We start from the raw sequence: 23,485 nt of genomic DNA, 5'->3' as shown, positions 1-23,485 counted from the left end.
CTGTCCTCATCAAAGATTCCTTGGCAATTTTCTTAATCCGTTCATGGGCTGTGAGCATTGTTGGCAAGGCCAGCATATATTGCCCATCCTTAATTGCCCTGGAGAAAGTGATGGTGAGGTCTTGAACTACTACAGTTCATGTGGTGTAAGTTTGATACGATTGAGTGACTTGCTGAGACATTTCAGAACGCAGGTAAGAGTCAGTCACATTGCTGTGGATCTGGAGTTGTGTGTAGGCCAGACCGGGTAAGGATGGCAGATTTTCTACCCTAAAGGGCATTAGAGTACTAGATGGGTTTTTACGATACTCCATTAGTTTCACTATCATTATTAATGAGACTAGCAATTTATTCCAGATTTATTTATTAATTGAAGTTAAAATCCCCCAGCTGCTGTGCTGGGATTTGAACTCTTATTGCCAGAGCATTAGTCTGGGAATCTGGATTACTTGTCCAATAACACGACCACTATGCTACCGTCCCTTCTTGAGCAGGGGAGTTATCCCTGTTGTCTTGACCATATTTATCCCTCAATCAACATAACAAAAACTGTTATCTGGTCCTTATCACATTGCCGCTTATGGGGGCTTGCTGTGCAGAAATTGGCTGCCATGTTCCTACATTACAACTGTGACTACACTTTAAAAGTACTTCATTGGCTGTAAAGCTGTTTGGGTGTCCTATGGTTGTAAGAGGCAGTATATAAATGCAAGTTCTTTTTTCTGATCTTTTCTTGACCTTGTTATATGATGAAAGCCAATCATAGTTTGCTACTACTTAAGCAGCTCACAGACAGCTTAACCAATATAAATAGTTTGTTAATCCAATTATGCAGTCTTAGTTTTAAAAAGGGCTCACTGCAAGGAGAAGAAATCACATTTTTCTAACCAAATGCTTCAAGTCCTGGTGTAGTCTGTTGCGGATCATCACAAGGACTTCTTTTTGATGAGGTAACACTAGAAAGAACCATTGGGAGGAATATTGGAAATAAGTTGCACAACCTAAAATGAAAAAGACATATGCACATTAAGTTAGAATTAAAAATATGTACAAAACTGGTGTCATGAGAAATATTAAGAATGTAGCAGATATTGTATTAGAAGTGAAAATACAGGATTATACAAATAACATTTTCCATGCTATGGTGGGTGAGAACATGCTGTGGGAAGTTTCCACAGAAGAAATTGCCATTCATCAATTCCCCGTTTATGTTTAATTTGGGGAGCGCAGGATAGATCAGATATAGGCCTCCACACCATAAACCAGCGATGCTAGATGAGCAAGCTGTTGTGTTGAAGAGGGAGAACTTGAACGCAGGTGTGTGCTTTTGAGTTTGGAGGACTGTGCAAAATTTGTAGTATATTGTATACTAATGTTCATCCACAGGCATGCATAATATGGCATGTAATAATATATGCCTATTTGGGTAAATGTGACTACGAATGTGTGCTGCTTGCTTTCTTTAGAGAAAGAACAGTCATCTTGCAGCTAAATTTAAAAGGTAGTTTTTTAAATCATCACAACCTATACTTAAAGTAGTTATCACATATGCACATGCTTCAGAAAACTAGATATTCTGGGGAGTCATAAGGTGAGGCATTGAGGAAGGGGTAGCAGTAATAAATTAGGGTTTTATTGTGCAGAAAGGAAATCCACATTGATCCTGAGTTGTATTGGAATACTGACTTTTGTGCATCTGCTTGGAAGCAGAGGGTGGTCCAGCAGCAGGACTGTACAAAGGGGTCACTTCTGTCTTTGTATATGATTGGAACATAGTCTTAATGTAGAAAAGTCAAACATCCATGTACATGTTGTTATCTCCGTTAAATGGTATTGTGCAACAATACCTTGAATTTCAGTCTGCCAGTAAACAAATGTGTCGTCTGCAGTAGAGATCTCAGTAGGCAGCCAATAATCCCACTGCTTCTTTGGGGTCCAGATTCCAAGATGCAACCATGGCTAACTTCACTTGGAGAACGATTCTGTGATGATAGGCAACTGTGAGAAGGAGCTCCATGATCTCATGTTGCTTAAGTAGAATGCATTTCCTCATTTTGTCTGTTGGTGGCATGTGTAGAGTAGCACAGAGCAGTTGGTTATCATTCATGTCAGCAGTAGACATCACAGTGCCCTACAGAAGTGAGCCCACATTGATTAAAGCAAAGGAAATCCAGACACTGGCAATAGATCGGACTTTGCCACACATACAAGTAGGCATCTGGATCTTCCTGTCGCTCATCATTTGAATTTGTAGCCATCTACCAGCGCTATTTGTACAACAGCGCACCTAATAGTTGCAGTAGGGCAGATGCATAAAAATTCAGGCACAGAAGAAACCAATGCGCGTGCACGCAATTGAAAAAATAATTAAACTTTACTCTTACAATCTGATTTTGAAATCATCCTTAGTACAAAAGACAGTGTCTCACTTTTCAATGATCATCTCTGGGTGTCGAAAGGCCATTGTTGAATTTAAAATGAAGTCATTAGTGACCCTGCACTGCTACTGATATTAGTGCCTGACAGTAGCTGCAAGTTTATATGGACCAGTTATCATTCCCCACTGTTTGTTAGACTACCCGCGCACTGTTGCTCCAAAATCCCCAGGGATCTGGTTACAGTCATAGAGAGATACAGCACCGAAACAGGCCCTTCGGCTCACCGAGTCCGCTCCGACTGTCAACCACCCATTTATACTAATCCTACATTAATCCCATTTTTTCCCTCTCTCATCCCCACCTCCCCTCAATTCTCCTACCACCTACCTACATTAGGGGCAATTTTTTTTTTTACAATGGCCAATTTACCCATCAACCTGCAAGTCTTTGGTATGTGGGAGGAAACCGGAGCACCCGGAGGGAACCAATGCAGTCACAGGGAGAACTTGCAAACTCCACACACAGTACCCAGAACCAAACCCGGGTCGCTGGAGCTGTGAGGCTGCGGTGCTAACTACTGCGCCACTGTGGTGTGAGCTTACGAGAATATTTTGTTTGCATCAAAGGCCTGTGCTCAAGCAGCCCTTCCCTGCCCACTCCAAACGGAGGCCCACGGACGGCCGACATGTCCCGCCGTTAGTTGAGGCCATTAAATGGGCAATTAAGGGCCTTATCCATCCCACCTCTGGTATTGGTCCAGTGGCGGACGGGCTTGTCGCCGCATGAGGACCTTGCCACGCAAACCCATATGGGTTGCTTGCTGGCGCCTGCATGGAGTCTCTCGTCAAAAGGCACCTAATGCCTGATTGAGGGACCTGGCATCGGGAAGGGGAGGGCCACTGAGAGCCATCCCCCTGCCTTGCTGACAACCACCCCTACACCACCACCTAGTGACCCCCACCCTGCAAATCCCTTCCTGCCCTGATTCAGCTGTGGCCTGGGTCCATCACCTACAGTGGGTTTATTATCGGCTGCAGCCACCGCCTCCACAGCAGCACTGCTCACTGAAAGAGCTGCCGGCCCATGATTGGTCGTTGGGTCTTAGCAGGCAGGACTTCCATCACCGGGGTCTTTAATCTCAGGGAAGACAGGCATCAGTCCACTTAAGTGCTTAATTGGCACATAACGCGGCGGGCCTTCCCCAGAGGAGGTGACGCGGGGCTCTCGGCGCTTTAGCCAATGTCTGAGACCCCTGTCGCCCAGATAAAATCCCAGCTCTGATGCCCAAAACACTGAAGATGGGGTTACTACAAGGCAGTTAAGTCATATTTCCTTTCCTAATGTCATGAAGTAGTGCATGTGATATCTGGTACAATATGTTGCTATTTATAGAAAAAAAAGTTCAAACGATGATGTCAGTTACTGGTCTTAGTATTATATATTAGTAACTTCAATACAATGCTTTGAATTGCTGTACAGCCGGGTTCCAAGAGGACACTTCATTGGTAGAGGCAGACAATGAGGTGAAATCATGTCTGTGGTGTGTTTCATTTCTTTATATCATTCACTGAAAGAAAGTGTAGGAGTTTTCTGGGACACAGGGACTCACATGATGATTAGTCATGCCTTTCACAGACAGCGGAATATGCTCAAAAACAAATGAGTCGAGTCACGAGAGTTGCAGTGAATTTGCAATGTATTGCAAATTGAGTATTGTGGAACAGAAAGGGAATTCTTTCAGCTTCCAAGTTGGAGGGGGTCAATTTTACTGGAAGGTATTAAAGACTTCTTTTAAAAAAAAAAAGTTTTACTTTTTTTATTATCCATTCACTGGGTGTAGGCATCACAAGTAAGGCCAGCATTTATTGCTCGTTCCAAATTATCCTTGAAGGTGCTGTTGAGTGGCCGCCTTGAACCTGCAGTCCATGTGGAAACTACTTCCATATGGCTGTTAGATAGGGCGTTCCAGGATTTTGACCCAGCGACAATAAAGAAATGGTGATATATCACCAAGGCAGGATGGGGAACTTAGAAGTGGTGGTGTTCCCAAGTGCATGCCAGCCTCCTTGTTGTGATAGAGGTTGTGGGCTTAGGAAGAGCTGTCAAAGAAGCCTTAGCAAGTTGCTACAGCGCATCTTGTAGATGGTATGCACTACAACCATGGTGCTCCAGTGGTGGAGGGAGTGAATGCTTAAGGTGATGGACAAGCTAACATGGTATGCATTGCTGAATGTGGTGGATGGAGTGACATTGAAGTGGGCTACTTTGTCCTGGACAGTGTTGAGCTTCTTGAGTGTTGGAGCTGCAATTATTCAGGCAAACAGCCAGTATTTCATCACACACCTGACTCGTGCTTTGTAGATGTTGGAAAGACATTGGGGGAGTTGGGAAGTGCGTCATGCAGCAGAATACCCAGCCTGTGGGTAACCACAGTATTTATGTGGCTGCTCCAGTTATATTTCTAGTTCATGGTGAGCCCCCAGGATGTTGATGGTGAAGGATTCAACAATGTGGAGGTGGTTAGACTTTATCTTGTTGGACATGGTCAATGCTCACCACATGTGACGTAAATGTTACTTGCCAATTATCAGCCCAAGCTTGAATGTTAGCCTGGTCTTGCTGCAGGAGGGCATGGACTGCTTCATTATCTGAGGAGTTGAGAATGGAACTGAACACTCTGCAATCATCAGCATGCATCCCCACTTCAGACTTTATTACAGAGGGAAGGTCATTTGAAGCAGCTGAAATTGGTTGGGCCTAGGATACTGCCCTGAGGAACTCTTGCAGCGATATTCTGGGGCTTAGATGATTGGCCTTCAACAACCACGGCCATTTCCTTTTATGTTGAGTATGATCCCAGTCAGTGGAGAGTTGTCCTCCTAATTCCCATTGACTTCAATTTTGCAAAGTTCTTCTATGCCAGATTCAGTCAAATTCCATCTTGATGTCAAGGGCCATCAATCTCACCTTATCTTGGAGTTCAGCTTTGGATCATAGCTGTAATAAGGTCTGGAGCTGATTTAGTCCTGGCAGAACCCAAACTGAGCACCGGTGAGCAGGTTATCAGTAAATAAGTGCCATTCATAGCATTGCTGATGACACCTTCCATCACTTTGCTAATGATTGAGTAGACTGAGGCCATAATTGGCTGGATTGGATTTGTCCTGCTTTGTGTGAACAGGACAAAGCTGAGCAATTTTCTACTTTGTCAGGCAGATGCCAGTGTTGTAGCTGTACAGGAGCAGCTTGGCTAGAACTGTTGCTTCTTCTGGAGTACAAGTCTTCAGCAGTAAAGCTGGGATGTTGTCCAGGCCCATAATCGTTGCGACATTCAGTGTGGTCTGCCGTTTCTTGATGTCATGTAAAGTTAATCAAATTGGCTAATGACTGGTTTCTTGTGATGGTGGGGATCTCGGGAGGCAGATGCGATGGATCATCCACTCAACACTTCTGGCTGAAGATGGCTGCAAATACTTCAACCTTGTCTTTTGCACTCAGATGCTGGGCTCTGTCAACATTGAAGATGAAGATCTTAATGGAGCATTTTCCTCCCGTGTTGGATCTAATGCCATGAGACTGTGAAGTCCACAGTCAATATTAAGGACTCCCAGGGTCATTCCCTCTTGACTATGTGCCTCTGTACTGCCACCTCGGTAGGTCTGTCTTGTTGTGGTGGCATAGGACATACCCAGTGATGGTGGTGGAGGAATCTGGGACGTTGGTTGAAAGGTATGATTCTTAGTGTGATCGTCAGGCTGTTGCTTGACTATTCTGTGGTACAGCAGCTCTAGAACCATATTGCAGCATAAATCTTCAGCATGGAGAAGTAAGCAGAAACTTGTAAAAACAAAAAGAGAAAATCCTTGTTAGTTTGCCAAATGCACAGTTTACATACAAATGTAGAGTTTTTTTGTTTGTACAGTAATGGAATGTTTGTGCATGCTAATGCCATTCTAATACCATCCTGACAATGAAGTCTGCCTTCATAAGGCTGTGGATTGAGATCAGATACCAGTGTAGGGCAATACATAGCAATACTGGCAGAATTCTCCCAACAAGATGCAAATCACTTTACCAAAATTACTTAGTTACAAATATTAGACTAAAAATATTCTGTAGCTAAATTATCAGACTGCTTATCTGCCATTCAGCACCAGTTGAACAGAAATTTCCTCCAAATAAGTATTGGGAAGACTGAAGCTGTTCCCTAGCTACCAACTCCATCCCTCTCCCTAGCAACAGCCTGAGAATCAGCCAGTCTGTTCACAGCCTTGGTGTCACATTTGACAAATGAGCTTCCAACCTCATATTTGTGCCATCACGACGACTGCTATGACCACCTCTCTAACTTCGCCCCTGTCTCAGCTCATCTGCTGCTGAAATGCTCATTCATGCCTTTGTTACCTCTAGACTTGACTATTCCAGAGCATTCCTGGCTGGTCTCCTACATTCTAGCTTCAGCAAACTTGAGGTCATCCAAAACTCGGCTGCCCATGTCTCAACTCGCACCGAATCCCATTCCCCTATCACTCCTGTGCTCACTGACGTATATTGGCTCCTGGTCAAGCAATATCTTGATTTTTAGGATTCTCGTCCTCATTTTCAAATCCCTCCATGGCCTTGACCCTCCTTATTTCTGTAATTTCCTCAAGCCCCACAACCCTCCAAGATATCTGCGCTCCTCTAGTTCTAGTCTCGTGTGCATCCCCAGTTTTAAATGCTGCAACATTGGTGGTTACACCTTCTGTTGCCTAGGTCCCAAGCTCTGGGATACCCTCCCTATACCTCTCTGCCTCACTAGCTCGCTTTCCTCTTTTAAAACACTCCTTAAAACCTACATCTTTGACCAAGCTTTTGATCATCCTGATCTAGTATTTCCTTATGTGGCTCAGTGTCCTTTGTTTTATTATGCTCCTATGAAGCACCTTAGGACGTTTTATTATATTAAAGGCATCATATAAATTTGCTTTTAAATTAGTCATATAAATGAACAATTATTTGATATATTCTGAGTCCATAAGGATGAATGTAGCGGTTCTGATTATTATTTTAATAGGTTTTTATGATTTCTTAATTCTAGGAAACCGATTTGTTTCATTTTTTTCTACATATGCCTTCAGCTGCTTTGCACAGATGATACAGTAAAATTTTACTGCAACTGACTGGTCTCTTTCACCCCATTGCATCATACCTAGGAAGGAAGATTAAGTGTGCCAAGGTTGTTACACTGCACTGCACAAATCTGGAATTGAAAGCCAATGCCAGTAATAGTTCCATGAAACTTATCATCGATTGTCATAAAAACCCATCTGCTTCACTAATGACCTTTAGGGAAGGAAATCTGCTGTCCTTGCCCAGTAGACTACATGTGATTCCACATCCCATGAAAGAATAAAAAAAAACTAAGCTCAATACCCTTTGAGCCACTTCTTATATGGATATCTCTAGTCAAATGTACAATGATCAAGAAACAGATGATTTATTTAAATTGCTCTTAATTGACAATCTCTGAACACTCCCAAGTTGTAATTACTTACATTTTTAAGGAGTGCCTTACATTCTTTATCATTCCACTTTATTGGCACCTTGCAGTGACCTGACTCTTGTTTTTAGAGAGCATTTGTTTGACATTCCAAAAACATTGTAATTTATACCAGTGCTGACATATGGCCTGCTGCTCCTGTTTCTTACAAGGAAACCTGTTCAGTTCATTTTTCCCAATTTCAACATGAATAATTTTCCAAATATTGTGAATCTCTTAAATTCTTGGACTTGACTATTAGAATAAGTAATGTCTACATGAAGTAGACATCCAGTTTCTAAAAATCCTGTTCAGGTTGGGCTTCAAAAAATTATCTCACCAATTTTTGAATAAGGTGTATATACACTTTAGCTTCCTGTGCAAGATTTCAAGCATTGTACAAATTCTAATAGCTTGTTTTCCATACCAGAATTGTCCCAATAATTCTGGCTGGCACAGAATTCTCATCGGCACAGGATACCATATACGTCTCACGAGCATGGGTAATGATTGTCCACTCGAGATTGGGTAAGGGAACCAAGCCAGTATGGCACGGTACTGATCGAGAACGATCAGCCACCATAATATAGTGCTTTCTGACACCAGCCTCAAGCTGATACTGTCCAGAGCCAGTCTTGGACCAATACTGGATGACCTTACTGCTCCATAGGTCTTGAATGGTCATCAATACCAATTAGCACCCCAGTGCAAAGGAAGTTAACAGCAGCTGACACCAAGGAGGCTTCAGCAACACCCTGGGCTGAATTCTCAGTGCCTGCGGGGGCCGGAACGGAGGCAGATGGGGCCTGAAAATACTGGCGCTGGCCGCCTTGTCGGTTTCCCGATGCCGTTCCTGGCATCAGCCACGTTCACCAGGGTGGTGGGGAGGTGGGTAGAGAAGTGATTCCACCCAATTCCTGTTTAAGGTCAATTAAGGTGGTTGAGCTCAGTAAGTTAACAGAAGTTGTTGAGATTTTCATGGGGGCAATGGGTTTCGCCATCATCGCTGGATTGCCCCCAAGGTGCAGGGCATCATCGACTGCACCCATGTGGCCATCAAGGCACTGTGACCTTCCAGTCAGATTCAACAACAGGAAGGGCTTCCACTCCATGTTCAGCTGTTCTACAACCACAACAAGAGCTTACTTGATGACTACACTTGCTTTCCTGGCAGCTGCAATGACTACTCCATCCTGTGCTGGTCCAGGCTGCCGCAGCTCATCAGTCTACCCTCCCACCCCAAAGTCTATGGATGGTTCCTGGGGGACAAGGGACATCTCTTGAAGTGATCGCTACTTATTCTTCCATCAGAGCCACTGCAACCAAAGCTACTTGCTCACTCGGACTACCATTGAACCGGCTGTCGGGCTTCTGAAGATGCAGTTCTGGTGCCTGGACCGATTTGGTCCATAGCCTAGCCCTCCAGAGGAATGTGGACCTTGAAAACAGTGAGGCCCTCAATGGAGACAGCTCCTTAGAGGAAGAGCAGGGGCAGGAGGAAGGAGAGGATGTGGTGGAGGAGGATGCATACCATTGAGGTGCTCTGGCTGCACAGGGAGGTGGCTGAGCACTGTACTGGGTGCAAAATTTTTGTCTAGATGCCATGGTTGTCAGGGATCATCTTATTCAGGAAGGCTCGGTCATAGAAGACAGAGGGTAGCAGTAGATGGATGATTTTCTGAATGGAGGGCTGTGACTAGTGGTGTTCCACAGGGATCAGTGCTGGGACATTTGCTGTTTGTATTATATATATAAATGATTTGGAGGAAAATGTAGCTGGTCTGATTAGTAAGTTTGCGGACGACACAAAGGTTGGTAGAGTTGCGATTGGTGATGAGGATTGTCAGAGGATACAGCAAGATATAGATCGGTTGGAGACTTGGGCGGAGAAATGGCAGATGGAATTTAATCCGGACAAATGTGAGGTAATGCATTTTGGAAGATCTAATACAGGTGGGAAGTATACAGTAAATGGCAGAACCCTTAGGAGTATTGACAGGCAGAGAGATCTGGGCGCACAGGTCCACAGGTCACAAAGTGACAACGCAGGTGGGTAAGGTAGTCAAGAAGGCATACGGCATGCTTGCCTTCATCGGTCGGGGCATAGAGTATAAAAATTGGAAGTCATGCTGCAGCTGTACAGAACCTTAGTTAGGCCACACTTAGAATATTGCGTGCAATTCTGGTCGCCACACTACCAGAAGGACGTGGAGGCTTTGGAGAGGGTACAGAGAGGTTTACCAGGATGTTGCCTGGTCTGGAGGGCATTAGCTATGAGGAGAGGTTGGATAAACTCGGATTGTTTTCACTGGAACGACGGAGGTGGAGGGGCGGCATGATAGAGGTTTACAAAATTATGAGCGGCATGGACAGAGTGGATAGTCAGAAGCTTTTTCCCAGGGTGGAAGAGTTAGTTACTAGGGGACATAGGGTTAAGGTGCGAGGGGCAAAGTTTAGAGGGGATCTGCGAGGCATGTTCTTTACACAGAGGGTGGTGAGTGCCTGGAACTTGCTGCCGGGGGAGGTGGTGGAAGCGGATACGATAGCGACGTTTAAGAGGCATCTTGACAAATTCATGAATAGGATGGGAATAGAGGGATACAGTCCCCGGAAGTGCAGAAGGTTTTAGTTTAAACAGGCATCAAGATCGGCGCAGGCTTGGAGGGCCGAATGGCCTGTTCCTGTGCTGTACTGTTCTTTGTTTCAACTGAGCCCCTCTGCCCAGGACCCCGCACTGCCTCCGGGAACTCTTATATGTGGACACACAACTCCTGGTCTAGGTAAAGCCTTGTGACTCCTGAGGCCCTGCAGCTACGTCCAACTGAGCAGGACTCTCTCCCCGAGGGTAACTGACCAGAGCTGCCTCTGCCTCGGGCACCTCCTCCGACACACTAGTGCCATGCTCTTCACTCCAAGCCACACTTTCTTACTGTGCATCAGGACACAGAGGTGAGAGCATCTGCACTGGTGACAGTGCACTTGTAAGGTGTGACGGTCCTTCTTCTCCTTGGTTGTCATCTGGGGCTGTGGAGGGAGAAAGTCTCCAGGGTTGAATGTCTGCACCTGTGGGAGACGCAAGAGATTATGAAAACTAGCCTTGGAGAGCTAAAGCCTCTGCAGTGCTGAAACTTCCAAATGCAACTCTGTTTGTCAGACGGGGTAGAGTACAATGCTCGTTTTGCCCTCTGTGTTCACCATCTCCGCCATGTGTTCCCATTTCGCCAAGCGCTTCCTCCTGATCCGCAATTTTGGCTATCTCCATGCCACAATCCTTTGTTGGCGCTATGATTTGGAAGAATGGTACCCCTCTGCCTGTTTGGGCCCTTTTGCGGGCATTATGTGCTCGTTTCTCCTGCAAGGACAAAAGAGAGTGTAATTAGGCACTGATGTCCTCTGTGGCCAATGCAGCTGCTCCAATTCTTTGGAGGGTGCATATTTTTGTGGTGGCAGATCCTCAGCAGCACTATGGCGCTGTGCCTTTCTGAGGGGGTATGTAAGTATTCTGGGCACACAGTCGCCTCACTTTCAGGAGTAACATGCACCCTGACGCTCCTCAGTTGATGTGTCTGCAGGAGGGTGATTTCCTTGAGGGTTGTGGGGGGAGGGGGGATTGCACTCTTGCTGGAGCATGTGCGGTCACTTAACTTCTTGGGACACTGGATCTCAGTTTGCCTTACAACGTTTCTACTACTGACTGTAGCTGCGATCTCGATCCAGGCCTGTTGGGTCTGAATGAGTGGCCTCCTTCTACCAGCTTCTGGAAAGAGGAAAAGAGGACTTCCCTCCTCTCCATCACAGCCTCCAGCATGACCTCCAGGCCGCTGTCAGAAAAACGAGGAGCTGCCCTGCCCCGGGTGCCAGGCTTTCCTGCAACATTATGGGAGATAGCAATCCAGGCCAAGGTTCACCGGGGCTCTTCTCTGTGCTCCTTCATCACTTAGATGGCAGGCACAGTTTTGGCTGTCTTGGGGAGTTTAAACGGGGCCTTTCCTTCATCTGGCTCAGCTCTCTTCCCGCCCCCGTGACCACGAATTGGCCACCAAACCCGTCTCCATTACCAGTTAAGGAGTTCCCCCATGAAAATCTTGTCTTACTTCTGTTTTTACAACGTTTTTTTACAACCCACTCCAGGGATGGGTTCGGGGCCCGGAAACTGGCCTGATTTTGCGAGAATTCAGCCCCCTGTGTCAGGTATTGTATGGCTGTCTGCCATGTAAGGCGTGATTGAGAGACTGGGCACATATCAGTCCTAGCAATAACTGCTGAGATGGTGATCCCCATTGGCAGCATATATGCCGCAGAACAGCCCATCACCTACGGTATACCTTTATATTTAAGGGCTCTGAACACAGGCAAAAATTCAACCCTATATTGACTTTCCAAGAATGATGGTTGCCTTTGGTGTTCTACAGAAAATTTGGACTAACTGATCGTAGATAGTATCAGAGAAGGCTGCCTTCTTCACTCTGTAGGATTACCATAGAGTTTGCGCATAGTCAAGTCGGACTCCTTTTGAGGCACACCAATGGAGCAGCGTTGTTTAGCTGAATTTCTTTCAGTTCAAGATTGGGTGAAGCTGGCAAGACCATATTTATGGGCCATTTCTAATTGTCTGCAAAAACGGTTGACCTTATTGAGCTACTGCAGTTCTTCTGGTCGTGTTCCCTCAACGGTGTTAAGAGCAACTTTTTGGTACCAAAATCAAATGAAAGAAATCTATGTGGGTTCTACTGCAGGTAGTGCTAGAGAGGTACTGCCTGATACTGGACTTCAATCTTGCAGGTAGGAGCCAAGGGATGAATGAAACGTCATTCAGTTCCCTTAATTGTTTCCTGAGCATCTCTCAAGCAAGTCCTAAACAATAATATTTGACGGACCTTTGTACTAAGTAAACCAAAGATGTTCACTAAATATGATGACTACAGACAATAATATCTTTGGCCAAGCTGCTCTTCAGCTGGTGTTGAAATTCCATTTCAGAATTCCAAGTTACACTGCTTTCGCATATACTATATTGTGTGATAATGTGAAAAACAGACCTGCTTACACCACAATCCTGCTCATCAAGCCTCTCGGGCCCTGCTAATTGTTAAATGAACTAGGGATAAGAGGATATTAACTAGTCAGCTGAAATACTGCAGGAGAAAATTAAATGCAGACCTGGTGCTTTCCTTTGTCGGGAGCAGGGACAGGGACAGCAGGTCATGTGTTGACGGTGTTAAAATTATGTTTCTCTGAGTCTGAAATGGCACTTCATCAGAGAGCAAAAGCTGAATGCAGATTATTTCTGTTAATCCTGCCCTTACTCAGTGGGAAGATGTAATACTATCCCATCTTCAGAACACATGCATCCAATGTTGGTAATCGGACTGTATGCTTTGCAGGTCATGTGCATAGTACTATATGGTTACTTTACCCATTTGTGCAATAATCTATTACTTATCACAGGGGTTTCTTCCACCACTGGCAATTATGATCTGAGCACCTATTTATAATATGTAGTGAGCTCAGTGACTAAATATGCATAGGATGGATTGATATAATCTATGTAATCTGTCTCTTTTTACCCACAAGTTGTGAAAGTAAATGTTAGCAGGCCGTTTGACAGCAATGTCTGTCACACCTGAGCCTATTACTGTCTTCACGCAACAAGCTCAACCAGTAAGGTTGCTGTATTATCAACAGCCTTGCCTGCCATCTTCTACCCGCCCCTCCCCCTCCGCGCCCCCAAAGCCTGGCTCGGGTATAAAATTAAAACCAGACCTGGGCCCAACCCAACCACAGCCAACTTGGGCCCGAGTCCTTTAATTTTTTTTTTCGCACCCGACCCAACAAGAATATCCTTCATCCATTTCCACAGCAGGCTATTCCTGCAGCTGGAGTTGTGGGGAATCATGGGTAAGCCTGATCCCATGACTTCCTGGAAGCGGCTCTGTCCAGCCCAACCGGAGTTCGAATGCTGGACTCGGAATTTCAATCCGAACCTGACACAAGTAGTCACGGTCGGGTAGCCAGGCTCTTCCACCACACACCTTCCCCCCACCCCCCCGGACAATTGCTGAAGCCATTTGGAACTTAGAGATGATGAGCAAATACAAGAAATCTGAAGTGAAAGCTGAGGCAATGCACAAGACGTCTATCTGCCAGAAACTGAAAAAGCAAAGCTAAGTTACTGGATGAACATTTGGTGAATGGTCTTCAGGCAAATCATATCCAGTCTTTTCTAGATGCTGATGGCCCTGCTCTATGTTTCCAGCATTTTTCCCTATTCCTCCTTTCCATGTATCCAGTTTCTAGAGGCCAGAGCATAATCTGTATTTCCCTAAATAGGATTCTGAATTATCTATGTAAACTAACCAAGACGTTCCATCCTCCAAATTGGTCTTGGCAAAACTTACTTCAAAAATAGTTTTTGTGCTGGAACCATCACTTTCTCTGGTCAGATTTGTGATCTGCTGAAATCAGCATGTGCATGGGAGGATTAACATTTGCTCACGCACAAAACCAAATTTATAGCTGCTGTGTAAATCAGACAACTTGTAGACTGTGATGCTCTGAGTTTCAATGCTGTGCCTCGATTACAATAGCAGTCTTTGTACAAACTTTCCTCATCAAGCAGGCATTGCACACTTTTGGATCTCCTAGCCTAATACTTACTGTAACAGTGCAGGAGCCAGCATCCTATTGCAGCTCCATTTGGCGCCATTGTAATGTATGCTTAGCAGCCGTACATGGGAATGCTGCTTCTCTGTGGGACAACAGGAAGAATTTTCAAAGGCTTTGTAGTGACATTATTCTTGTGGCATTCTGGATGATGTAATTGCTATTCACTCACATTTTAAATGGTGCAGTGAGATTCATTGTAAAACAGCAGCTGTTGCCCTCTGCCTGGCAACGTCAGTCACACGTTGACAGTGATCTTCAGGTCATCACTGCATTGGTGGGATGTGGTGCTTCTTTATTTTTATATTCAACAGCATTTATGCACGAACCTTAACAACACATTTTTGCTTGAGTTTAGCAGTGTGGTATTTTGAAGAATGCTGGTAGATTATTGGCCAACATATGGGAAAATTCCAGGCATTTGTTGACTAAAGTAGAACTTGGCAACTGATGCAATGGCATTTGTTTATTACAGCATTTTAAAGATTGCTTGGAATTGCATATACTTGGATCATTCCTTCGCACACATCCTAACTCTTAACTCCTTTTTAACTTTTAACAGGCAGACATGGCAGACTGGTTTTTAAAAAAAAATAAAATCCCATGTGATCCAGGGAATTGCAGCAAGGTGGATACAAAATTGGCTCAGTGGCAGGAAACAAAGGGTAATTGTTGACAGGTGTTTTAACGACTGGAGGGCTCTTTCCAGTGGCGTTCCGCAGGGCTCAGTACTGGGTCGCCTGCTTTTTGTGATGTATATTAAAGATTTGGATGTAAATGTAGGGGGCGTGATCAAGAAGTTTGCAGATGATACAAAGATTGGCTGTGTGGTAGATAGCGAGGAGGATAACTGTAGGCTGCAGCATGATATTGATGGTCTGGTCAGATGGGCAGAAAAGTGGCAAATGGAATTCAACCTAGAGAAGTACTGCCTGTGCGGAGTTTGCAAGTTCTCCCTGTGTCTGCGTGGGTTTCCGCCGGGTGCTCCGGTTTCCTCCCACAGCCAAAAGACTTGCAGGTTGATAGGTAGATTGGCCATTGTAAATTGCCCCTAGTGTAGGTAGGTGGTAGGAGAATGGTGGGGATGTGGTAGAGAATCTGGGGTAAATGTTGGATTAGTATAAATGGGTGGTTATTGGTCAGCACAGACTCGGTGGGCCGAAGGGCCTGTTTCAGTGCTGTGTCTCTAAATAAATAAATAATTTTAAAAAGTGTGAGGTGGTGCATTTGGGGAGGTCAAACTAGGCAAAGGAATACACTATTAATGGGAAAATACTGTGAAGTGTAGAGGAAGTGAGAGACCTTGGAGTGAATGTCCAGAGATCCCTGAAGGTACCAGGACAGGTCGATAAGGTGGTTAAGAAGGCATATGGAATCCTTTCCTTTATTAGCCCAGATATAGAATATAAGAGCAGGGAGGTTATGCTGGAATTGTATAACTCATAGGTTAGGCCACAACTTGAGTACTGTGTGCAGTTCTGGTTACCTTATTACAGAAAGGATGTAATTGCACTAGAGAGAGTACAGAGGAGATTTATGAGGATGTTGCCAGGACTGGAAAAATGCAACTATGAGGAAAGATTGGATAGGCTTGGGTTGTTCTCCTTGGAACAGAGAAGGCTGAGGGGAGATTTGATTGAAATGTACAAAATTTTGAGGGGCCTGGATAGAGTGGAGGTGAAGGGTCTATTCGCCTTAGCAGAGAGGTCAGTGATAAGGGGGCATAGATTTAAAATGATTGGTAGAAATATTGGAGATGAGGAATAACTTTTTCACCCAGAGGGTGGTGATGGTCTGGAACTCTCTGCCTGAAAGGGTAGTTGAAGCAGAAACCCTCAACTCATTCAAAAGGAATCTGGATATGCACCTCAACCGCTGTAATCTGCAGGGCTACGGACAAAATGCTGGAAGGTGGGATTAGAATAGGTGGATCTATTTTTGGCCGGTACAGACACGATGGGCCAACTGGCCTCTTTTTCTGTGCCTTAAACTTTCTATGATTCTAAATATATAATTGAATTTCTATTGTGTAGTTTATTAAGGGCGCAGCAAAGTTGTGGTTTGATAGATTAGTGCTCATTTTGTTCTATATAAAATAATAACTAAGATTCTTCAAGTCTATTTGCATCATGACCATTGTTTCTTGTCTGTCCGCTTCATTCAGGAGCAGGAATTTGTAGGTTTAATGACTTAAGCTCATAATCTAACATTTCCGTTAGAAATGTTAAACTGAGGCCTCATTCGCCTGTTCAGGTGTATGTAAATGATCCCATGGTGGTTTTTTTGAAGATGTGCAGGGAGTTTTTCAGTGTCCTGCCAACATTCATCTTTCTAACAACATCCCCAAAACAGATTAATTGTTGCAGAAGCAAAATACTGCAGATGCTGGAAATCTGAAATAAAAATTGAAAATGTTGAAAATACTTAGCAGGCCTGGTAGCAGTGTGGAATTGGCTATTTATCTATTTGCTGTTTGTAGCCTCTTGCTATGTGAAATTGGTAACTAGATTTGCCCACATAATGGTGGCCGTGCTCAATTGGCAATTCATTGGTCAGAAAGCACTTTGGGTTATTCTGAGGGCCTGAAAGGTATTAAAGAAATTCAAATTCTTTTACTCTTCTTCAATTTTCCCCTTCTGTTGTTTTTCTCCTATATAACTGATGATTTTCTCTGTTCATTATTCAGTAGTCATATTGTGCAAATTCTTTCTCCCCATTGTGCTGTAGCAACTAAAAAATTATTCAACCAATTACATTGCAGGCAAATAAATTGACAGTTCCTTGCCCACCTGCATTATACAAATTTACAACTTAATAAATGTTGCTTTGGCTATCTTTTGCACCTGTGCAAGGAAAATAATGTGCCAAAAAGACTCTGGGTACACTCAAACCCCAGGTGGTGTTACTGCATTCACCTCACCAGCCTGGAGCTAATCCGAATTTCAGTTATTTGGTATTGCGCTTCCAAACCTCTTGCAATACCTGTCTGCTCTTCCTGGTTTTCTCAGCCTCTATCAGATTTCTCCATTCTGGACTTGGATCTATTTCTGCACAATGCCCCAGGTTCAGGTCTAGCCCTGTTGCACAAGCAACTTGGTTCTTTTATTTTCCTTTTTCAATTATTATTACCCCAATTACAATTAAACGTTATCGGCGTTGGGTTTAATCCCGACAAGAGCCTCCAATTAGTATGTTACAAGCGAGGCAGGAGTGCACTGTTAAATCAGTCCCACTTCTCCACAGGTCACAGCATATCAATAAATTTTCCCACTTACGGAAACAGCCAATTAGACACTCTTTGTCCCCAGAATAAAGTGCACCAACCAAGTTTCTTTAACAAAATTATCTGTTTATTGTAAAACCAAGTTTTAATCAATAATGAAGTAAATATATGTGAATCAAAATATTAAAGCCCCATATTTTATCCTAGCCCTCACGCACATACATCCAAAAACCAAGTTAACTGGGGTAAAAAAGGATTTTTGTTTACAGCTGTTTCAAAGGAATAAAAAAAACTTTTACTGAAAATATATGGAAGTTTTTTTTTTTGGTAAGGTATCCCAGTGTCTCATAGTTGGATGCCACTCAGTCTTTCCAGGCGAGATTAAAGAGCAGTCTGTTTTTGGGTAGGTGTTCAAAGAAATTCAACTGCAGAAGCTTCACGCAGGTCCTCCAACAGATGTGTAGCAACAGAGGCATCAGTTCTCTCATACATTCAATGCCAAAAGTCCTTTTTTTTTTAAAAAAAAAAAGATGCAAGGTTTCTGCAAGCATTCAGAATATATTCAAGGTTAAAGGAAGCAACAGTACACTGCATACAAGCTTTTGCTTTTCCAGAGCAAGGATTCTTCAGAGAGAGGTAATAGCTGTTTTTCCTTCTGATCTCCTGGCAGTTCCACATGCAGATTCCAACTGCCTGCTTTTAGTCCAAAAACCAGCATCTTTTAACAGTTCAAAGTGAAACTGTAAATCCAAGCAAGTGTCCTGCTGAGTCATAAATTCTCTCGTCACAACAAAGGATAGCTCTTATTTCAAAGCCCCTGTGGTTTACTTGAAATTATCTAGTTTCAAGTATTTGTTTACTGGTCAAAACCAGGAACCTCTTGTTCACCTTTTTTTTGCTTTTAAAAGCTCCATAAAGTTCAGCTATCTCCAGATGTTTCAATGTCCATGAAATTTTTTTTATTTTTAAAATATAGATTCCAAGTTCTAACAAAAAATATGGACTCTCGTAACCATGTGCTTGCCTGTGTGTCAATTCTCAGCGTTTACACTAATTCTAGCCCCTTTATCCTAGTTTGTAGGTTTAAAAAAACTGGTTCTACAATTCTGTCACTGGAAGATGGGCATTGGATCTCGTGTAAATGTTGGGACTTGGCTCACTAACTGATTTTGTGCATCCAATCCAAACAAGCTCAAGTGTAAAAGCAGCTTTGCAGTGGCCAATTTACAGTGCCATTGGAATAGACCTAGATTAAGTCAGTCATTTGACTTCATGTCGGCAATCTGCATATAGACTGGGGAGAATAGTAGAATGTTGTTACCATTTTAAAAAATGACTCTTGAAGCTTAAAGCCATAAGCAACATTGTGTTTAGATTCAAATGAAACCAAACTTGGCCTCAATCTGATCTCTAAACTACATTATATTTGGGTTCATTTATGAACTTTGAATTTGGACTGGTGTAAACCAGGATTGCTTTCCACACTAGCACTGGTCTGATGCATGCTCGTACAACTTAGCAGCGAAATCAGTGATGAGTTGACATTACCTTGTGCTGAATCCTCCAGCTCATCTTTCTTGATTTGTCCATGAAAATGCAAATTATTAAATGTTGATTACTGCACAAAGTCTCTAACTGTAATATATAATCTAAATTTCTTGTTTTGATTACTTCTGAGTCAGTTTTCTTCCTTGCTCCCCACCCCACATTTCTCCTCTTTTCTTCCCTGCTCTACCCAAAAGTTGTACTTATTGGCACACCATTTCGTCAATACCAACCAGTTACCTCTGCAACCTTATAGGTGCCCATTCTTCAAATATAAGCATGAGCAGGCTATTTGATCATGGGGCATCACAATTTCTAGCAGGGGATACTGGATAATGATCAGGGACAGGGACCCTGGAGGGTTTTACCCCTGCCTGATCCAATAATACCAGTCCAGCTACTGAGGTCAATTAACGTAATATGGAACAGTTATCAAATCTGGGACCTTAGTGTCTTAATGGCTTAATTCCACCCTTTTACTCACTAGGAAATACAGCTGTCAGCAGAAAGTAAAGCCTGGCTACCTGACCCAAACCCAACTAGACCCAACTGCATGTGTCTGGGTTGGCTCAGGTCAAAATTCCGAGTCCAGCATTCGGGCTCGGGTTGGGTCAGGCTGGACAGTCCTGCTTCCGAGAAGTCACGCGATCAGGCTTGCCCACGATTCCCCACAACTCCAGCTGCAGGAATAGCCTGCTGCTGGAACGGATGAAGGATATTCATGTTAGGTTGGGCGCGAAAAAAAATAAAGGACTCGGGCCCGGGTTGGCTGTGGTCGGGTCGGGTTTTATTTTATACCCGAGCCAGGCTTTAGCAGAAAGCATATTGAATGCAAATGCAAAACTGCCGTATTTTTGGCTTAATAGTGGAAACATTATTGTATGGAATATGCACAGCCTCACTTTACCATCCAAAACTTGAAAGCATTAAAGGTTTCATGTTGCTCTGTTTTGTACCTCATTAAAAAGAACTGAATATAAATTTTTACCTGAAGTTATGTTGGGACTAAGAGCCAATCCCATTTTCTATGAATACAATAAATGGGCATGTTATTAATGCAAAGTACCTGGAGGGTAAACAAGATGACTGTGGAATGAAAGTAAAGTTTGCCACTGCCTACTGAAAATCTCTCTCAGGCACGCGATTGTCTTTCGGTTGACATTCCAGCTTTCACCTCAGTGAGGATTCTGCAGCTACTAGTTACCAACTTTTATGAGTCACTTTCAGTCAGCTTCAAAGCTTAAAGGAGCACAATATTTTTTGCAACCGTATTTTTAGGTGCAACAGTGAAATTGATAATGTAAATGATTTTATAATTCAGTTTTGCTTCCACCTGGAAAAGGAAGTTGGGAGGGTGGATAAGCATGTGGTAGCCATTTGCAAGTTTTTTTTTTCTCCTTTCCTATTAAAATGTTTTTGTTACACCCTGTATACTGTCTGCTGGGATAAAGTTTGCATAGAACATGTGCTGGAAAACTGGAAAATCTTACAAAACATATATGGGTGGATCTGGTCGCTTTGCAACTGAGCATGATTTTATGGCAGGTGTTTTAGACCAGCCTAGTGTTTGCCAAAAAACAGTCTTATTTAATTATCATGCATTTCAATTATATTTAGCATGACTTGCCATCTGCTAAGGGAGGAATCGAGATAGGTACTCTACGTTTATCTGAGGCTTTCCGGTCTTTTTATTTTCCAGTACATTTTTAACACAAGTCTTAATTTATGTTGGGATTATGAACTTTTTCTGTTCAGTTCATAATAGTACATAATGTTTGTTAAATTTGAAGTAGTCAAAATATTGTCTATTCATTCACCAGAAAGCCAGTTGTAATGAAAGTATTTATAAGATTTCAGCAGAACAGGAAGAGCAGAAAAAAGGCCAAACAAGGTGCTCATACCAGGTGTTAACCTTCTAGAGGGTGCATTCGGTTAAGAGTTCTGAACAGGAATGTTCATCTTTGCACTGCTCCTTTTACATGAACTCCTTGCACGCTTGCTTCAACCCATTATTTTCTGGAAAATAGTACCTTATTGCAGCAACAAAAAATCCCTTGTCCATTAGTGGCATGCAGCAGCCCTTTAGTAGCTATTGTCTCCTTCCCTCACCATTCACAGACATCCCTACATTTGCACCAACAGCCTGTAATAATTAGAAGTAGGCGCTTACCTGAAGATCCAGCCAAGCCAGTTCTTTTCATTTGTGACCCTATCCCATTGTACTAGTCATGGCCTGGGCACTAAGCTTTAAGCCCTGATTTTGTAATCCTGGTTTACGAGTTTAAGTGTTGGAATGTAGCTTGAACCCACAACTTGAAAAGATGAAACTGCTACCAATGCAGCCAAGCTGATATATATGCAACAGCAGAAGATAATAGAGCTGTCTCCTGTATTTCCCCATACCTGCTCCCTGTACATGCACACTGTCAAACACTTAGGGATCAAGAGCAGGAACGCCAATCGAATAATCCCCTCCATAACTATCTTGGCTCAGATCAGCTGATTCAGGCTCCAGCATGAAATTTTCTGCTCAGTCCCCAGTGTGTAGTGCATTTGTCATTAGTCACTGGAGTGCCTTTTTAATTTGTTCGTGGGATGTAGGTGTCACTGGCTAGGCCAGCATTTATTGCCCATTCCTAATTGTCCTTGAGAAGGTGGTGGTGAGCTGCCTTCTTGAACCACTGCAGCTCCTGGGGTGTAGGTACACCAACAGAGTGTTCCAGGAATTTGACCCAATGACTGTGATGGAATGGCAATACAGTTCCAAGTCAGGATGGTGTGGCTTGGAGGGCAACTCGCAGGTGGTGGTGTTTCCATGTATCTGCTGCCCTTGTCCTTCTAGGTGGTAGAGGTCGTGGGTTTGGAAGGTTCTGTTGACGCAGCCTTAGCGAGTTGCTGCAGTGAATTTTGTAGATGGCACTGTGCATCGGTGATGAAGGGAATGAATGTTGAAGGTGGTGGATGGAGTGGCATTCAAGCAGGCTGCTTTGTCCTGGATGGTGTCGAGCTTCTTGAGCATTGTTGGAGCTGCACCCATCCAAGGCAAGTGGAGAGCATTCCATCACACTCTTGACGTGTGCCTTGTAGATGGTGGACAGGGGATGAATTATCTCCACTGAATTCCTAGTCTCTGACCTGCTATTGTAGCCACAGCATTTTGTAGCTGGTCCAGTTCAGTTTCTGGTCAATGGTAACCCCCAGGATGTTGTTAGGGTATTCAGCGATGGTAATGCCATTGAACAGGTAGGATGGTTTGATTCTCGCTTTTTTGAGATGGTGATTGTCTGGCATTTCTGTGGCATGACTATTACTTGCCATTTATCAACCCAAGGCTGAATGTTTTCCAGGTCTTGCTGCATCTGGACACAGGCTGCATCAGTATCTGAGTTGTTGCTGAACATTGTGTATTCATCAGCGAACATCCCCATTTCTGACCTTATGGAGGGAAGGACATTGATGAAGCAGCTGAAGATGGTTGGACCTAGGACACCACCCTGAGGAACTCCTGCAGTGATGTCCTGGGACTGAGATGATTGATCTCCAACAACCACAACCATCTTCCTTTGTGCTAGGTATGACTCCAACCAGCAGAGAGTTCCCCCACCAATTCCCATTGAATCCAGCTTTGCTAGGGCTCCCTGATTCCATACTCAGTCAAATGCTGTCAAGAGCAGTCACTCTCCCCTCACCTCTGGAGTTCAACTCTTTGTCCATGTTTGGACCAAGGCTGTAATGAGGTCAGGAGCTGAGTGGCCCTGACCAAATCCAAACTGAGTGTTTGCAGGTTTTTACGGAGTGCTGTCAACAAATCCAACCGTCCAATTACCGTCCTGCTTTTTGTGAACAGCATGCAAGTAGTCCTGTGTTGTAGCTTCATCAGGCTGACACCTCATTTTTAGGTATGCCTGCTGCTGCTCCTGGCATGCCCTCCTGCACTCTTCATTGAACCAGGCTGGGCCATGAGATTACAGATTGTGGTTGAGTTCTGCTGCTGCTGATGGCACACAGCGCATCATAGATGTTCAGTTTTGAGTTGCTAGATCTGTTTGAAATCTATCCCATTTAAGATGTTGGTAGTGCCACACAATACGATGGTGGGTATGCTCAATGTGAAGACGGGGCCATCTCCACAAGGACTGTGCACTCCTACCAATAC

General features: G+C 43.8%; 1 protein-coding gene across 7 annotated transcripts in view; it reads left to right on the top strand.

The window, feature by feature from the left end:
- Positions 1-23,485, top strand: part of LOC137351573 (guanine nucleotide-binding protein G(I)/G(S)/G(O) subunit gamma-7) — a 231,760-nt gene that overhangs the window by 131,648 nt on the left and 76,627 nt on the right. The window contains exon 1 of one of the 7 annotated variants that reach the window (XM_068016132.1): positions 22,788-22,901. The exons of the other annotated variants lie outside the window; for them this stretch is intronic. The gene's annotated coding sequence lies outside the window, so the exon portion shown is untranslated. Of the gene's footprint in view, positions 1-22,787; positions 22,902-23,485 lie in introns of those variants that run through there. 7 annotated transcript variants of the gene reach the window in all.

The sequence above is a fragment of the Heterodontus francisci genome, chromosome 36, assembly GCF_036365525.1.
Source record: "Heterodontus francisci isolate sHetFra1 chromosome 36, sHetFra1.hap1, whole genome shotgun sequence".
Lineage (NCBI taxonomy): Eukaryota > Metazoa > Chordata > Chondrichthyes > Heterodontiformes > Heterodontidae > Heterodontus > Heterodontus francisci.
This window is presented reverse-complemented; position numbering and strand designations above follow the sequence as displayed.